We start from the raw sequence: 15933 nt of genomic DNA on the forward strand, positions 1-15933 counted from the left end.
CATAGAAAGATAGACAGGACAGAAAAGAATAAGGGATCCACAAGAAAAATAAACTTCAAAAGAGTTTTCTCCTACTTTGTGGATATCTTACTTGAATTCTGACATCCTTCCTCCTCATAGAGCAATTCTGACTGCAAACCTTTTCAAACCATCTCTTTTGAGTTTAGGAACATTTTCAAATCATGTGTGATCTGATGCATTCCAGCCACTCACATGCGGCATTCTGTTTTGTCTGGATGCATTCCTGTCTCACTTTATTAAATACCTTGAGGACAATATTTGTTGCAATACCATTAGGCAAAGAAGAGAATGTGAAACAAAGTCTGGATTCTGAATTCCCTGACCAGTCTTGTCATTCAAATAGAAATAAAGAGTATGGAATAAATCCAAAGAGGAGAAGGAGAACACAGTTTTCTGTGCTTATTTGAAGGATAATGATGTCCTAGGGGAGACAATAAAAGAAAATGAAATTGTACAAAGGACACCTCCAGCACATCTAGTAAACCTTGTAGGAAAACACAACAACAAAATCAATAATAAAAAACTATTTGTGAGGATGCTAAATAAAGCAAGCAAGGAACAAGACCTTTGAAATGCATGTATTGTAAACTGAGTTGTAATACTTCAAAATAATTATTCATAATCCAGGCTGAGATTCAATAAGGATATTTACCCAGTGCTTGTCTCTTCTTTTGTGCAACCTGACTTCTTATAAACAATCAGGGAAAGAGAAACATGGCAAAGCTCTTCAGCATAGTGCACACCATGTACTGTTCTGCTCAAAACAATGCCTGCATTTGCCCAAAATGTGTGGCCATGTTTAAGGAAGAGAGTTCATGTGCTGTTGTGTTCCATTTGCATGGATGGTTACTCCCCTTAAACCTTGCTGATTCTTATGTAAGAGGAACAAAGTCTCATGCTGCACTGCTTCACAAATACAGCAGCTACACAAAGTCCAGCAGTATCCCAAAATCAACATTTTGTAGCAGGTATAACAGTGTATTTTATATCTTCTACTAATTTAAAAGGGATAATCAGATTTTCATCTGATTATTACAATTATCTCTTTGTGCTGAAACTGAGCACTATAAAAATAGTCTAAATGGGTTTTGGGAAGGGTGGGATAAAGTCACTGAGTGAACTGGAGTAATGCTTGACAGAAGGGCAGGGATGAATCTACAGGTGTGCTATAAAACATATGTATTAAAAAGAAAAGAAACCAACAAACCAACCAGAATACACATACACTTCTAGCCCAGTAGTTCTGCATATAAAACAACTTATATTCATTAATGATCACAAAGCACCTCTCTCTGTTTTAAGAGACAAGTTCCTAAATACTTATGCAGTGCTTTGAACACTGAAGGTCTTTTAATTGAAAGAGACCTTTACACTTCAGCAGTACTTAAATGTTTTCAGGGAATCCAAAATTCATCTGAAAGTTCAAAGAGATTCATACATTAAGTATTGGCATTTCAAATGGCCAACTCTTAACCTGTCAAATGATATATCTTAAAAACTACAACAAAAATCTCTTTTTAGAATACTTTTGGTCCGGTCATGCATTGCAGTTTATCAGTAGCAGTAAAGTTTGGCAAACACAGAGGCTGTGGTTGAAGTTCATATCAATATAGCACAAGGTCCAGGAAAAAAAGCTTTTTTGTCTCACTAAAAGCTTTTCTAAAGATTTAACTAGAAAAATGCTAATGCTATTGTAAGATTTCTCTGCACCCACATTCCCCCTGCAAGAGTTTCCCGCACATTGTCACAGATATTAAACATAAATGCAAGTAATGAATATAAAACAAAAAGTCCTTTTGCACTACTACAATAAGCACAGCATTTACATTTCAGGAACTACTGAATGATAACAATCATAACTCTGAAATTATTTACTGCAAAATTTTGTTCACTAAAATAACTTACTCTAAATATGCAATTCTCAAGTACAGGAAAAGTTTAAGGAGAAAAACCCCAGGTTCTTATTTCTGCATCATATTTTATAAATCAAAAATTAGCTTTATCCAAGTCTTAGGACATTTAATAATAACATTTACACCTTCTATTTTTCCCTGGAGATGTGCTTCACTACACAGGTACACAACAGAGTAGGGATGCTCTGACTGACCTCTCCCTTCTCTTAAAAGTCCAAGATGAATTCCCACTTACTATAAATGATCAAAGTTTTATGGAGTAATGACAGTTTAAAATACTTTTTTTCCCTACTTTTACTGCAGTCCTGTCATTAAGACTAACAATCTAAAGTAGCTAAGAGAATGAGTAAGCAAGATGATTTACACAGATGATAGTGCAATGGTAAGATCCTTTCTGATTTTTTTTGTAGCCGAAGCATTAAAAAGATTTACACCAAGGTCTTTAAGTGAAAAGAGAGCATTGCCAAAGAGGTCTGGCAAGCTCTTCTATCAATAAAACACTCTGCCCCATAAATTTAACCAAACCCTCAGCTTAAAACCTGATTAGCACTAGAAGGAGCTTGCCTTGTTACCAGAGAAGCCCACCAGGCCAGTATCCAAAGGTTCTGATAAAAATCAGACAAGATAGCAACACTTGTATAAAATTTTCACCACCATGGCATCTCTTATACTTTTCTGTTCTTTTTTTTCCCCATGAAGCCACATACAAAAGCTGAGAAAATATTTAGCATGAGAAAGCACGGGCTCTAATACAGAACAAAGTCATGTTGAAATCATTTAGGGCTGGGCACAGTAGTAAAACCTTACATGTTTCTATACCTGGCTGATCTGTACCTTTATAGCAAGACTTACAAAAATCATGGCATAGGGTTTAACTTCTTTCAAAATGTTCTTCAGTAAGAGGTCAATTTAGAACAAGCTTGTATCTTTTTCATAATCTAACTCCTACTATTTTGTTCATCAGAAATAGCCTGAATCAGACCTGAGTTCAGGTGTAGGGCAGGTTCAGATCAAGGCTTAATTTTATGACTGTACCAGTATATGCATTTGACATTTAAAAGCAGCAGTACTTGATACACCTCACAGCAAAATTTCAAGACAAAATCACAGAAAGAAAACAGAAGGTTTGCTGTTGCTCAGTATAACAGAACACTATTTGTTTGGTGCTAAAAATGGGCTTAAGGTTGTAAGCCGTGAGTGTTTTGACAGTCCTTGCTTCCAGATCAGCTGTTCATGACATTTCCATCAACTATCAACTTGGATTGCAGCCCATCCAGATCTAGAAAACAGGTGCCACCCAATTTTGGACTTCACCCAAAAAGAGTAGGGAAGATACTCGTATGTCCTCACCCTCACCCTGAAAGTCTGAATAAAGTGATAAACTTTATATAGGCAGCTCCAACCTTCAGATTCTAGCAGGAAGAAAAGCAAGGGCCCAAAGGGGTGGACAAGCAAAAGGGTCTGTTGGTTGCTTGGTCTTTTTATGCCGTAGCAATGCAGCCCTCTGCTGTCTGAGGGCAGCAGGTTGCCCCCATTCAGACATCTCTGAGCCAAATCCTTTAACCTCCAAACAGATACAAACAAATACATAGAAAGAAATGCACCTGGATGGCAGCCAGGTTTGCCTGCTGACCAGTCCACACGTCCTGTGCAATTCTGAAACTGAATCAGGACACAGCCTTGGATAACTGGTCCATCACAGCAGTGCTGAGTTTCTATGGAAAAGTTTGATAAGCAGCTGGATATCATTCAGGAATTGTAGTGCTCCTTTAGCCAAACAAGGGTGGAAGAGAAAGCCACCGAAAAGGGAGGAACCTTCCATAACCAACACCTTTCCCAGATCACTGCTGTGATTTGGCAGTCTGTAGGCAGCCAGAAGTGTCAGGAATTTAAACAGCTCTGGTTACAAACCTTGCTGGCAGCATTTACAAACACAGAACCACAGAACACATCCCTCTTTCTGCTCAGCCTTTTCCCCAACCAAACTTGAGCACATGGAAGTCCAGTTTCCAATTCTCCAGCTTTTGCCCAGGTCTCAGGCTACATACTGGACACTATCAATACCCAGTTGTAAAGTAGTGTTACAAAATCCAGGTATTGACATGGTAAAATAACACCAAAAAAATTAATAGGGAGCCAACATGCATCAAAGGAACGTCAGCCTACAAGTCTTATTCCTAATCTTTTATCTGCATCAAAGAATTTACTCCTCTATCCAACCACAGATATTATCTACTGCTGTCTAAAATATAGTTAGTGTTTCTAATGGTATTCTGATAGAGACAAGGAAAAAAAATACTGAAGGTTACCCATGAAAGTGCTTGCCAGTGTTCCTTGTTGGTCAGAATTGTAAGTTTTAGCAAATAAATTCACTATTTCAAATTATAGGAGAACCTGTGTCAGCATTGCACGCGCTCATTCAAAAACATGCATTCACACGTGCATAGGAAGCTCCAGAAATGGATATGTCCTAAACAAGAAACAGGACAGAATGTGACCTTCATGAGCACAAATATTTAACTGAACACAGAGATTTTAAGCTGTTTTAGGAAAATGCTTGTTTCACATTCACCAGTTTGGAGAGAGATTCCTCTTCTGCAAATGCAATTACATCAGCTCTCCAATGGCAGATGGCAGCAGTGATCATAAACAGAAGGATTTTATTCTCTGGTCAACATCCAGTTGCCAGGATTTTTATATAGGTTCCTTTTTTGTTGAAATGAAGGAAGACTTGCATCTTTTTCTTCATTCACATACAAAATATTTAGGAAAAATTAGCAGGAAACTGTCATAGAAACACAGCATCTTCCCCCCTGCTCCCTGCCTTAGCATCTTGTACAGCAGCCTGGGAAACCAAAACAGATCATGCATTGAAAAACAGTTTTCAGAACAATTCATTAAAAGAAGTGAAGAGTGCTTGTTGCTTTCATGCTCTCCCCAGATGATGTGTCAACTGCACATCATATATGCAAGCCCTCATTCCCTACAGACCTGGTCCCAAGAGAGAGTTAAAAGTGGGAAGACACATTACTCATCCAAGTATGAGAAGTTGAAAACGTTCAGAGGGGATTACAAATGTCATTTTTCCCACTGAACCCCTTCCAAGCTAAGTCCTGTTTACTGTACACGTTCTCACAACCGTCGCCTTTGGCTCCACTGTTGTAGAACCATCTCAACCTCAAGTACCTTCCTTGAGGGAAATGCAGAGTATTTCTCTTGTTTTTAGTCCACTAGGAGAGACACGAAACTTATTCATAAAGAAATTGTTTCTTCTCTCCCGTATATTTACTCCCACGTGAAATACAATTTTACATCCTGCATATTGAGGAGTTGTGTAGAATTGTGATTTACAGCACTTGTATCACCCACCTTCGTTGAAGTTTTTTTTATTCCAAACAATTTTTTTTTGTTCTGTTCGACTTTTTATTTCAATTACTGGCTTTTCTCCTGCAGCATATGAATTTAAAGAAGCTCTGGAATCCTGTGGTCAGTATCTGTTGCGGAGGCCTGCTGTCAGTAGATGGCAGCATGTGGCTGCTTAGCTCACAGGCTCTGCCAAAATTCATACAGGGGAAACAAACTTCCAGACAGAAACAGCTGGGTCTTTGTAAGCCCTTATCCCTACATGTCTTTCCCAGCAAAATACTGTACTGATGCCTCTTACAAAATCCTTCAGGGCCTGATTCAAACTGTGACGTTTTCCTTGGTTCCAGGTTTGGTGTTTGGTGGAGAATTTTTTTTTCCCAAACAAATGTGGAGCAGAAATTAAAAGATTTTTGTAAAGCAGAGATAATCTGGACAAAGTTTCTTGGTACAAATATTCAGAAAGGTTTGTAAATTTGGAATTCCAGCCCTGTATCTGAAGTTCAAGACATCAGTTCTACCAACAAAACCAATTCTTTTATCCCTGCCTGTTCACAGTTCTTGACTACACAAGGTGCTTTTTTCCTGCTATCAAATAATACACACGCATACACAATATTTTCTCACTTTCCTACCTGTATAAAAGGATGCAGCAGTGTTTCCAGGGGTTGAACCTAACAAAATTTAAAATAATGAATTCCAAAATGTCACTGCTCTCTCAAGTGGTTTTCATATGATAATTTAAAAGGAAACAAATTCCAAGTAAGTACCACGTACAGATTTCAGCCATTCTAAATTCCTAATTCTTTACATTCAGAAAACGAAAATGGGCTTGAGAAAATGTGCACTGCTATTTGCACTTGCAGTCTACAGTTTGCATCTCTGAGTAAGTATATTGGATGCTGTGGGCAACATAACAAAAGTGCATTTCTGTATGCAAGATTTATTTCAATTTATGTGATATGTTTCTTTCACGTTAGGAAGTTTAGGGTGTATTTATAACAGTTTTCACAGTGGATAGAAACCTCCTCTCTCCTACCTGGATACATCCCTTTCAGCTTCTGACAATATAGAAGTTTAACAGTGTATTTTTTCTGAAAATTTTATAAAACTGCAAAGAATCCACTAATAGCTCACTCATCCCCTGTGTCCTGTTGGTTGTACAGCCAGAATTACTTAGTCATTTCAAAATAAATGCTAAAGAAACAGGAACCTATTTTTGGTTTCTGGTGTGTTTTTCTTATCTGACTTGATTTCATTAGCCTTCTTCTGTCCCACAGAAGCAGCTAAAATTCCACTTTTCCCATGTTGCAAGTATGAGCTGCTTCAGCACTGTGGGGAAAGAAAACCCTTCTGTGAAGCAATGTCATGCTTTCAAATTACAATATATCACACAAGCAATCTTAATAAAACAAGGCCTCAGAAGGGCCTTGTGACAAGTGAGAGCTCATAGATGTTTTTAAAGCATCAAGTCCATCTGTTTTGAGCTTGTGAGGGTAGTGGACATGGCTCCCACGCCGGAGGCTGGATAGCTGGAGTGCACAGCACTGATGGAAGCACTGCCTGGGAATCCTGTGCTCCTGGATGGGCTCATGTGCTTGAGCCACAGGGTCCTCCAAGCCTCTGAGCTCTGGGCACCCAGATCAGGGCCTCTCCCTACCCAGTCCTGCTGCCCCAGGACTCTCAGTGTCTGTCAGGAGGAGCATGTGCTCCCCCAAGCTTCCCCTGGCAGGTCCTCAGATTATTTAATCTCCAAAAGTCCATCCGTCAAGGAACAGAAGTTGAAACCAGCTGCTCATCCATGGAGAGCATCACTAGGCAATTATTGCCACAGATTATCTCAAAAAGTCCAAATTTCAATAAGCCTTTGAAGTTCAGTGTGCTCTGAATTGCAACAGATGAACTACAAAGAAGGATGCAAAAATCCTTTGTATTGCTAAGCAGTATTAATGGAGTAAAATGATGATGGGATTTAAGGATCTCAAGGTAAAGACAATTTAAAAGGCATCAATTACAGTGAAGAATGGCAGTAAAAGGTCTGCATCAACCTGAAACTGTAACCACAGGAAAACACAGGACATTTTCCACTTCTCCAGGTTCCAATGCTGCCATAATATATCCTACTTACAACTATTGCTTTGCAGTTTCTGAGCACACCTTATACTCAACATGGCAACTGACAACACAATTCTTTATATCTTTGATAAATATTCTTCCCATCCTCTGATTTCTTTTTTATGACCTCTTTTTCCTTATTACCTTACCATTAATCTCTATTTCCCCCCAACTTCTCATTACAGGTGTTTTCTCCCCTGTTTCTTCAGGTCTTAATAAATTCAATGTATCATAACACTGGGGGGAGGGAAGAATCTTCTCTGAAGCAGCATTTAACAAAGAGAAGGTTAAAAGAGGGGCAACAGGATCTAGTGTCATTATATATTTAAATAGTGCTAATAGTGCCTGAGCAGGCATGCCAGAATTCACCAGCTGTCCCTAAAGGTACAAGCCAGCTTTCTGCCTCCTCACATTATAGCCCAGTTTAACCTCTGCTGGAACATATCTCAGCACAGATAGATTGTAAAACCTCCTTCACTAGAACCAGTCTAAATCATCTGCCCTCAGAAATGTTGAGAGTTTTTCTGTAGAGTTAGAAATTCAAAGATTAAACTCAGGGTTACAGAAAACTAACACAGCAGAAGTAGAGTTGATGAAGTTGCATAACAGAAGAAGGTTCTTCACAGATATCCATATGTATATGGAAGATATATCTGTATAGATATTTGTATGTATATATAATATACACATTATAGATATTTACATAGATACATATAAGTATGTATCTATATCATAAATCTGATATGTAACTAATATTTTCTGTATGGACAAACTATGATACCATCAAAATAAGCAGAATTTGGCATAAATTTGAATGGGAACCCCTAATGGGGAAATAGTTCTGGACCTAGAAACATGCAAGAAATTAAGGCACAATTTAGCAGAGGCAATAAGATAATCGTGCTGCCTCCAGTTAAAAGAACAGCCATTGAGTTGCAGGTAATGATATCTGATCTAGACAGTTTCAAATGTTTAGGTTAATTGTCACCTAAGTGCAGCTAGAAAACAACAGATCAAAATTTATGAGGAGTCCATTCTCACTCTCTGACCTCACTGTTAAGAAGCAAAAATAGGATCTACAAATTAGAAAGAGAATGAATTTCTAGAGAAGTATGTGAATAGGAAGAATCTGTATATTTAATTTTGGCAATCTTCATATGGATGTGCAACTTCTAGTGTCTGAAATCAGCTTTTTTAGGCTACTTCATGTAACATTTTTCTGAGTCTGTGTCTGGAAAGGATTTAGTCTTGTCTTGGATAACCTTCTGGGACAAAATCTCTGGCAGCCTGCTGTGCCTGTATCTCCCAGTTTTCCTTCAGACCTTCAGCAAAAGAAGCTTGGTATCATTAAAAAGTTCTCTTAAATTCTACTCAGACAAGCTGGTATTTAGTTAGGGCTTTTTTCACCCAAGAGGCATTATATGACTGCTCCCTTACAAGCATCCTTTAGCTCCACAGTCCTCATAATTTGTTTAGGTTAATAACATATACAGTGTACCAGACCTTCAGCAAGCTTCCACAGTTGTGCCAGATGCCATCAGTGGAAGATTTTGGCAATGAAGCACCTTCAGTTCAGCAGTCCAACCAGACCCAGTAGTGAGTGCTGTCCAGATGAAGTCTCTGTTACAGACACAGAAACCTCAGGCAAGATTTAACTTTGGAAAATTGTTGGAAACCTGCTTTTTGTGGCAGTGCTGGAGGTGGAAATGCACTTTATACACCATATAATCAACATTACCACAGCTAGAAGGTTAGAACTGTTTCACATCAAGAACAAAATACTTCACTCTTCTGTTTAAGCCTTCCTAATTTTACTGTTAAATAAAACGTCTCAGGTTTCATCCAGTCTTTCACAGTGTACTATCTGACACTGCCTGCATTAGGCAGCCCTTGTCCTTATGCAAGTTCTTGTACCTACAAAACTATTTCACTTAACTGTTTATAAAGCAACTTCTCAGTCCTGACACTGCCAGAAAAGTTTCAAATATGGCATCTGTCCCTCTTGTACTTTCCCTGCATTCACCAATGCTTTGGAAATGAAGCCACACCTCAAAAATCAGGCCTGGATTACAAAGAGACAGCGCAGATGCAGAAGCCAGTGGTGATGCACCGAGCTTCAAAACCACAAAAGGTCTGAAGATTGTTTTTAATAACCTGGCCTCATCCTGAAGGAGAAGTAGGAATTAAAAAGAAGGAAAAAAGATGAGGCATGAGATAATCAGCTTAGATAAACCAAAGGCATGATTTGATTCAGTTTGCTCTGCAGTCAAATTATTGGGTACATAACGCACTCTGGGTCACTTTAGGCAACTTCTAACGGGCACAAAGAGATTTGGGAAGCAGGGGACACACCATGTAAAAGTACAAACCAGTTCCTTATTGTCTGATACACAAAAATGATTGCTAGGATTAATGAGCTACCAATCCAAGGCTTGAGAATCCAAGCCAGAGATGGCTTCAGATGTCTGCTGCAAGCAACATTTGCCAGCCAGGTAGATCATGTGAGGAGGCTTTTCTCTGTCCTTGGGACAGGTTGAACCTTGGTGCTGCAGAGCTGCCATCTTAGGTCTCCTTGTTTTCTTCTTAGAACTGTGTGGTTTTCCATGGTTTTTTTCTTTTGAATCCTTGAGCTGCCAATTATGCCCTTCTCACCAACCTTATCTCTGCAGTTTCACCTGTGTTTCTTTGCACAACTCTATTCTGTGTAGGCTTTTCCAGCTCTTGCCATCAGGTCAGCAGGTTTCTCAGAAGTCTGAACTGGGGCTGCCCAAACATTGCTGTGTGCATGCTGGATCTTGGATCACAGACAGCTGAACTGCTTGGAGGAGGGTTACAGGGACAACAGGCTATTCTAGAAAACTACTGACATTCTCTTATGAAGAGCCATCACTTTTATTGTCAGATCCCGCTGCGCGAGGGAGCAGAGAGCAGCAACACACACTTAATAAAATAAAAGAACCTCTTTGCATCTCATTCAACTCTGACACAGCAGTGAGAGCAGCAGAGGATTCACTGCTTGGGAGCAGTGATCACACAAAAGCAGACTGAAGTACGTAACAGACCTCTCCATTTGCACTAAGAAGTTAAGCAACAGTAAGCCTACTTAGGCCTGCAGATGGTTCAGTGCCTATAATGCCTGGCTTGGGTTTTAATGCAGAAATATCAAAAGCTGTTAGTGGCAATGCTGAATGACCTCCTGCCTACAGTCAGTGATTCGCTTTTAATACTGAACACGATCTACAGAGCGGCTGATCATATTTTGAGTCTCATTAGGTAGTCACAAATGGAAGGGAAGAGGCACTAGCTAACTCTCTCTGCCCTGGTGAGCAATTGCAGGATAAAACACTGCCAGCCCTCATGGATAAGAACCTGCACACTCTGGGAATGCAGCAGCAAGAGAAGTTTTGTGTGTGCGAACAGCCTAGGCAACATGTGCCAGATGTGACACTGCAGGAAAAGCATAGGAAATAAAAAAGTCATCATGGATATAACAACCTTATGTGTGACACTCTGTCTCTCTTGTGAGATGAAGAAATTTCCCTATCCTACCATGTAATCACATCTAACTGCATGACCCCACTGCTTTGTTCAGTTGCACAGCTAAAAAATTGTTTTCCACCTTTTCTCGGATGGAAAGCTCTAAAAATGTTCCAATATTTCAACACAGTAAATGTAAGCCAACTTCTAAATATAACTTCTATGTTATCCCAGCTATTCTTCTTGACCCCTGAAAAGAAATACATAAACCTCTGGACAACAGGTCAGACAAACAGAGCAGACATAAGCCTCCTCACCAAAACTATTTTTTCTCTTTTTAATGTCCCAGCACCCATCTACTCCTTACTGTAAGGTTTGTCTTGCAAAACCTGTTCTGTTAAGCACTTGTATCAATTGATTTTATCCTGAATATTGGTTGTCACAGAAAATTAATTATGGCAAGTGTTTCTAGAAAACTGTCACAAACGCTGTCAGCTTGTGGAAATTGCAATTACTAAACAAGGATCCCTGGTAACTTCAAAGCTTTCTGACATAACCTTGAGGAAGTCGGTGTATGTCAGATTCCACCTGTCTATATTTATGTCCACTATTGCTCTGAAATGACTGGAGCATCACTACTGATGAGAAAGAGCAGAGCACTACCTGTTTATACCAATGGGTTTGACTCCTATAAGGAATTTTGAAAACACTATTGAAAATTTCCACTTGCTACACCTAAATATTTGCAATCTGGCTACAAAGTGCTTTCTGTGATGTGAGAATCAGGAGGGAATTGCATGATTGCAGGAAATCCCAATCCTTTATAAATAATTTAATCCCACAAAGTTTATTTCCCTTAATCCATTACTTTACTGATGACATTTGCTGGCTGAAAAGTTACAGTAGCTCTTGGCTCCACTCATCATCAGATCAAAGATGGATGTTATGGTTTTAATTTTGGTAACACTTCTGAAGATTGTCTTTTGATTTGAGCCTAACTTTTCTTATCCACCTAGATATTTTCTTGTCTTCTTCCCTCCTGATTCCACTCTCAAAAGAAAAGAAAAATTGATCTGTCAAATCTTTCTTTCTATAACTCTGAAACTTTTAAAATTGGCAGAGGCTTTCACAGGTCTTTTCAACTTAGTTTTACAACCATAAAAAATTGACAGATCTCTGCAAAAAAATGAGAGCATGATAGATTTGTCAAAGATTCAGTGGATAAAAATGAATGCAACAAGACATATATATGCCTCTTTCTGCTGTAAGTGAAAGAAAAGCTCTTCAGAGTCACCAGCAGGAACACTCTGTTCCTCATCCCCCAGTCACACCAAGTTTACAGCTTTGTCTCCAGTGAGCAGAGGGAGGATATGTCCTGTTCAGTCCAGCAGCATCAGGCCTGATGATATTGATGATACCCCATGATGCAATTTCGGACACCTGTAACCTCGAGGCCATCCTAGGCTGATTTCTACCACACTTTCCAGAACTGGGGAAACTTACTCTGCTCCAGTTCTCTCTCAGGTTATGTAACATTCCCTGCTGTATTACAATTTTCATACAGGTTGTCTGTGTACTCAGCTGGATGGTGAAGTCGGAGATCAACACAGAACTTCAGTGTGACCTTATACAGGAATTCCACAGGTCCCTCATAAATCACTGCTGTTTTCCTGAGATAACCCAGCTGGTCTCCCTATAACGTTTTTAGACATCTTGCCCTTATTGAGATGAGGTTCAGAGCAAAAGGCAAAGCAAAACAGCATTGACTGGAATATGGAATATGTGCCAAACTTTACTGCAAACCCACGGGCCTGCCCTGAGTTTCTGGTCAAATAAGAAACCAAAACAATTTCTCCAAGCCAGGTTTCCTTAAACCCCCATTTTTTTTAATTTCAACCACCTGGTCTCCAGAGATCATAGACTTTTTTAAAAATATCCCAGCAAATGAAAACCAAAAAAACAACAATATAAACTACCTTGTTTCAGGGAAGACTCCAGAGGCTCTCTGATTTATTCCAATGCTGAACAAACCTTTGCAGCATCTCTGCCAGTTCTCCAAAACAACTGTGCCAGAAACTAAAGTTTGCCTTTCTCGCACTCTTCATCCCTAGAGGGAAGCAGTTTCTCCAGAGGGTCAAAGCATTGCTTCATCCAAAGATCCTCAGTGGTTCTGCTCTGGATTCTAAACAAAAAGAGGCTTGTATTGGATTCCCCACTCCTGAACAAACCTTCCAGAGTTCCCTCCTCCCCCAACAGCTCTGATCCCACCCGGGCCACAACTGAAAGGGAAGGTGGAAGGAATTGTGCTGACTCTCCACCTCAGCTGCCAAGATTACAGGCAGGATCTGGGAAACACAAATTCCTTCAAAGTGGCCTGACATGAGGAAATCTCAAAAAATTCCCTGTTTCTCCGGCATACAAAAAATATCTTGTGAATAATTGCTTTGGCTTTGTGGAAGATGATAAGGAAAATAAAGAATTTGTGTCAATTTTCAAAAATAACCAATTATGTACTTAGCCTAAGAGCTCCTGCATTTGTCAACCTGCTCTAATTGTTCTGATAACAGAAGGCACGTTCTGGATGTTTTATGAACAATTTTATCTCTCGAGGCATGAAAGGCCACTGGGACATGTGCTGTGCTCTAGCCTGGGTAGGTTTAGAACAATAGAAAAAGAGTAACACAATCTGACATCTGCTGATAAACAGTGTGAAAATAGATGCAGAGCACAACGTCTTCATCGGTGATTCAAGTCACTTATGTTGGAAATTATGTAAATAAAAGCATTCCTATTTTGGCCAATTTGGTTTAAAAACCACATGGGGTCTCTTTAAAGCATAATGTGATATGTTTTTCTCTATTTTTGAAAAAAATTAGTTGGGCATCTTATCATCCCTTTAAGCTATTTCTATCCCTTGCACAAATTATGTTAAAAATAGTATATTTGAGTTGTCTTTTATAACGAGCCGGTGTTCACCTTGATATTAGTAATTGTACATGTTTTATATCAATATTTTCTTATCACTCCTTATATGAAAGGTGCCAATAAAAAAAAAGCATCTTTTTATATAGAGATTATGACTTAGAAATGTAATAAAAATGAAAGGGAAGTGGATTTGGAAGCATCAACTGAAGAGTATTTTTTTCAATACTAAATGAATGCAATAGCAAATTTAATCTCTCAAGTCACAGACAAAATTTTAGCACAGCCCTGAGACTTTTTTTCCCCATATTATAAAGCTGTATTTTTTTTAATAGAATTACACAGCAAATATTTTTGTCATAATGCAGATTTGCATCCTTGATCTGTTGGGTTAAATATAAAACACATGGCACAGGTTTATGGTTTATCCATATTCTATGGGAAAAGAAATAGTTAAAAAATTAGATTCTCAAAAAAACCCTGAAAACAAAAACAAAACTTCAAAACTAAAGCAATTTTAGAACTTAGAACCTTAGAGATAAACTAAACAGGGTAGCCACAGCATAAATGAATCTCACATGAGGGTTCATTCTAAATGAGAAAATGTTCCTGTGCAAGAAATTAACTGATTAAATAATGTATCAATTTCTGATGAGCAAAACATATTAAAAATTTTGAAGGTAGAGAAAAAGCCCTAAGGGTGTTAATGCAGTCACCCTGCCCTCAAATGCTGTGATTGCTTTCTGTGAATATTTAGCAATGCAATAACTCTAGCTAGTATGACTTTTAAAAACAATTTTATTTAATAGTTCTCTTTAACCAGTTACAGACAACCCATTCTCCGTGAAAGCAGATTTTTCATCATTACTTATTCTCTTTAATGTACCTTCCAAAATCTTTCCCATTTTCCTGTTCTGACATTTCTAGAATAGTTTATAAAACTTTGGAAGTTTAATTTGGGTTCTTAATGTCTCAGTGCCAAGTGCGCTGGGCCTAACTAGATAAAAAATAGCTTAGCATTTAAAGATAAGCACAGACCACCAAAGTAAGGCAAAATATTGACAATCAAAGTTAATGGATTTATTAGAGGTCAGAAAGTGTAATAAACTGGGAGTCATAAAAAATCACATGAAAAAGCAGCCAGGACTCTTCAGCCTCATCCAAAAGTACATGGAAAGGGAAAAACTCAAGGCATTCTCTCTTTGGAAGGAAATCAATCTCCCTCAAATTAATCTCCAACTTTAGTTTTCAACGTGAGTGAATATCCTGAATCTTAGGGCAAATATTACTAATCAAAGAGCAGGAGAAAATGGAAGTTACAACCCCCAGGTAAAATTGAATTCCAAAGGCTGATGTGCTCAGACAAGCAGAGATGTGGAAGTGGACAATCCTCACTCCTGAACTCTGAAATAACCAACGTAGGCATCTGCAAGTCAGACAGAGGAGATCAGTAATAAAGCTATGAAATCAGGAATGGTATAAATGTAGAACAGCAAATGCAAATCTAATCCCTAAGAATATGAGGAGAAACACAGTATCAGCAAACATGAGCTTTAGAAATATGCAAAGCTGTTGAAAGCAACCTGAAGGAGAAAAAAAGGCTTGGAAACACAGAAATAGAATATGGGATAGATTCATCTGGGTTTTGGGTTGTTTTAAGGGTGTTTTTTCAGAAAGATTATTCTAGGATGACAAATATTTCATTACCTGCCTTTGATTAGGTTACTAATTTTATAGAAAAAAGAAATAGAGTCATTTATCAGCACTTCAATCAAAACGTGATTGGATGTCATGAAGGGAAACAGATAGGCTGGAGAGAGGGTGATTAGGAAAAATTGTGAAGAGAGTAAGGTATGGTTTAACAGGTTGTGTTCGAGGTCTGGAAGGAAACAACTAATAGGGTTCTTCAAAGATTGTTCTTTGGGACCACTACTATTCAATAAATTAATTAGCTATTCAATAAATTCATTAGCAATTCCAGAATAAATGGTAGGACCTTGCTATTGAAATATGCTACTCACACAGAGGCAGCAGGCAGGCAGTAGTGTGAAGTAGAATGGATAACACATTGGAACAACTGGAATAATCAAGAGAAAATAAGATGGGGATGCATTCTAGACAA

Source organism: Corvus kubaryi, unplaced genomic scaffold (genome assembly GCF_017639235.1).
Source record: "Corvus kubaryi isolate FWS band 111438036 unplaced genomic scaffold, C.kubaryi_AGA036_p1.0 37396, whole genome shotgun sequence".
In the NCBI taxonomy this organism is placed as follows: domain Eukaryota; kingdom Metazoa; phylum Chordata; class Aves; order Passeriformes; family Corvidae; genus Corvus; species Corvus kubaryi.